Source organism: Poecilia reticulata, unplaced genomic scaffold (assembly GCF_000633615.1).
Source record: "Poecilia reticulata strain Guanapo unplaced genomic scaffold, Guppy_female_1.0+MT scaffold_196, whole genome shotgun sequence".
Taxonomy (NCBI): Eukaryota; Metazoa; Chordata; class Actinopteri; order Cyprinodontiformes; family Poeciliidae; genus Poecilia; species Poecilia reticulata.
In genome coordinates this window covers 558,989-562,788 of record NW_007615020.1, presented here as the reverse complement: position 1 = coordinate 562,788, position 3,800 = coordinate 558,989, and the positions used below count along the sequence as shown (strand labels likewise).

Genomic DNA, 3,800 nt, shown 5'->3' with positions numbered 1-3,800 from the left:
GTTAATTCTTCTAAATCCCCCACAATAGATGACACTAGACTGCCAGAGATTCTACTGCCTTGTAATTTAGCTACTGTAGATGCACACATCTCTTTAGTTTGATCTTTATTAATCTCTGAGGAGGTGCTCTCATGAGAAGAATCAGAAGAACAGCACTGATTTAAGGGGGTAAATCAGTGCCCCCCCTTAAATCAGGGGGGGCACTGATTTAAGGGGGGGCATCTGTGGTATGACAGATGACATCTGTGACATCTGTGGTATGTCAGGTGTTGTGACATACCAAAACATCTGTTCGATATGTCACAACTGGATTACAAGATGAAGAACTTGGAATAGCTGAACTTTGTGAAATTTGCTGAACATTGCTATGAACATTATTAAGATGCTTTCGAAAACCTGTGTATGTCAGAAACTGATGCCTGCAGCCACTCTGAGAACAAAACAATTTGAACTTTGGTCCAGGACAATAACTATGGTCAATTCTCAAATGTGAGATCAAATTCTGGCTGCTTGGATACAGTTCTTGACACATAAAACAGGTCAACATTTCTTAGCCTGACTTACTCACAAGAGAGCACAAGGGACTGGTTTAGCAGCCTTGCTCTCATGTCCCTAACTCTGGGCGATTCTTTCATTTTCCCCACATCAATGTTGTACATTAAACACAAAATGTGCTTTGAAAAGCTCATCAAATGCCACAAGAAAGCCATTTGTCTGGCAAGGGATGAGGGACTTATCCAAGACGATGTAGAAGTTCTCTATCTTGCTTTTCTGATGCCCAACAGCAAGGGGGTAGGGCTGCAAACCCCGTTGACCCCGGAGATGCTCGTCCAAACTGCAGCATGACTCAAATTAAAAAGATATACACTAAACATAAGAAACAAAACATGCAGCTTTATGATACATGTTACATAAAAAATTAATTAAAGTATGCCCAGACATCTTCAAAGCTGTCATTCAAACATCTGTATTTATGCATGTCTATAAAAGGAAATAGACAAATTACTTTGCATATTTTAAATTTCAATTACCTTATAAACGACAACAAGTCTCTCAACTGCATCACTTGCACTGATTTTTGGAGACTTCTGTCCTCCTGGCTGTGGTGGTAGGACATGTAAGAGAAGTAACAGCGAGGCCATTTCTTGGTCATAAACTTTTTCAGATATAATATCAGAACTTTATGAGTACTCTGAACAACTATTTTCAGATTTACCTAGGTACTTACTAGATGTGTTAGCGAGGTCATCGCTTTGAAGACTTTCCGCTGACTGCATCAAACTTCTCAACTCAGGTGTAGAAGTGAGACGCTTAGCCTCCTTGATGACATTTGGTTTGAAGAACACATCCCACTTCTCCAGCAGACTGGTTGAGCTTTCTTCACTGAATAGAAGCCTGAAGTCTTGATCAATCTTTAATAACAAGCACAAATCAAACCATTATAACAAGGTAAAAATCCACATTTAAAGACTTTAACAACTCACTTGAATACTTACCAATCCTTTTGTGTCCAGGAACCTCGGGAACGTTCTCAGAATATCAGTTCTTTCATTGGCATCTTCAATAAGCTTGTGACGGTGCTCAAAAGTCTCTCTCATCTTCTGAAAGATCACAGACCTGTCTGTGGTGTGGTTAAGCAGAGATATGGCCTCCTGGCAGGCATTCCCATCAAGCTGTTTTTCAACAATCACAGCTCTATGGATTTTTGGGCCTCCAGATGAAATGTTATCGGTTGCTGGCAATCTTCTTTGACTCTTCCTTTGGACCGTTTTAAGACGCCATGAAATGTATCCAGAACTGCTTGCTGCGTCATAAAAGTGCTCCTAAAAAAAAAGAAAAAAAAGAACAAAAATTAAATGCAAAATCACAGTTTTGAGTGACAAAATAAAAGAGCACAATTGATTATAGAAAAACAAACAAACAAAAAAACATTACATAGCCTTTTTTGGTGTATGGATCCTTGAGGGATGGGAAGAGTGTCACTATTCCAAGGGCATATATCTCTATGATTGCTTTAGTGGGGAGGTGCCTAACAGCAGCTCTTAAATAGGTGATTAGACAATTTTTTCAATTATTAAATACATTATAGTGTAAAAACAAACATACCCATGTTTACCAACCATGTGAGCCACCAGTATGTTGACCAATTTTCTTCTTGTGGCATCAGTTAGGGTTTCTGTAGTTTCATACTCCTGCATAATTTCATCACCACCAGAGTTGCTTTGTAGTACACCTTCAACCAGCTATGAAATGAATAATAGAAAAAATTGTAAATATGCAATATGCAGATTACCAAAATATGACAAAACATGTCTGGGTATACAAAACAGGATTTAGAGGCAGACAAAAAATATTTTTACACTCTTAGCAGACACTGAGTTATTAGGATTCTCAGTTTTTTGCTTCTTGCGTGGTATCTCATCCATTAGTATTGTTGATGTTGATGCATTCGAGTTGAAGCTTGAGTCAGACTCAAAAGCAGATGACCTTTCTGAAGAAAGAGACAATAGACATCAGTTACATTCCTTGGTAAAATCTGTATAGCAGTTGATTTAATTTGCTTTGGTATCTCACCATCATCATAGCAGAAAGCTGTCAGTACCACACTGCCTTGTCTAAGCAGGTCACAGAATATTTCTTCGTCAACTTCAGTATTTGTTGCATCTTTGTATGTAACTTTGGCATCAGGTGGCAGGCAAAATCATTCAATGACTTAAAAAAAGAGGCAAAATTTAGAGCCTAATTCTGTAATTAGCCAGATTTTTTAACTAACAGTTACTTGATGTTGATCATGTGATTAGTATGAAAAACATATGAATGAAAATACAATGGATTATTCTTTTTGCTTACCACAGATGTGTAAAATGTGTTAAATAAACATACATTAAAAAGAATAATGCCCATGCCCCACAGATGTTAAATGAATAATAAACCTTTCTCGTGAAACTGATGAAAGTCAAACAGTCCTTTGACCTCCTCCAACTTCACATACTTTTGCAGGTCACCATACTTATTTTGGGATAAACCTAGACAAAACATTGGGCATTATTTAAATCGCTAAATGTTAAAAAAAAAAACACTTAATGAGTTAAAATTAACTCTGACACGTCTAACCCTGAAAATTTAACTCTCTAGTTTTTGCTGTGTGGAGAGTCCGACCCAACTCTCCAGTCGATTCAGTAAAATGTCGTGGTCAACAGTGTCAAAAGCTGCACTGAGGTCCAACAGAACCAGCACTGTGGTTCTCCCACAGTCTGTATTTATATGGATATCATTGAACACTTTGACTAGGCCAGTCTCTGTGCTGTGGTGAGCACGAAAATCAGACTGGAAGGAGTAAAAGCGATTCATTATTGTTAGGAAGTTATTTAATTGTTTAAAATCTGCTTTTTCAATAATTTTGAAAAAGCAGTTTCAAAATTATTGAACTGCTTTCAATAACTGCGTATTGAAAGCAGTTCAATAAGCTGGTTGGAGATCAGCCTGTAATTCTGCAGTAGTGATTTGTCYAGATTGTTCTTTTTTATCAGYGGTTTGATAACTGCTGWTTTCAAAGCCTGGGGGAAAAAAACACCTGAAGAGAGCGATGAGTTACTATTTGGATCAGATCATTAGCAACAACAGGCAGGACTTTCTTAAAGAAATGTGTGTGTAGGACATCCAGACAGCAGGAACTGGAGCTTAATTGACTTATAATTTAGCATTTGACATTTTGTCATTGGTCCTGCATTTGTTTTGTTTGGGCACAGCATTAGTACTGTCTTTAGAGTGGATGTGCAGATTAATCCTCTGATCTTTTG

The 3,800-nt window shown here is 37.7% G+C and overlaps 1 pseudogene; it reads right to left on the bottom strand.

The window, feature by feature from the left end:
• Positions 1–225: 225 nt before the first annotated feature.
• LOC108165935 (uncharacterized) lies at positions 226–2,311 on the bottom strand (annotated as a pseudogene).
• Positions 2,312–3,800: the final 1,489 nt, after the last annotated feature.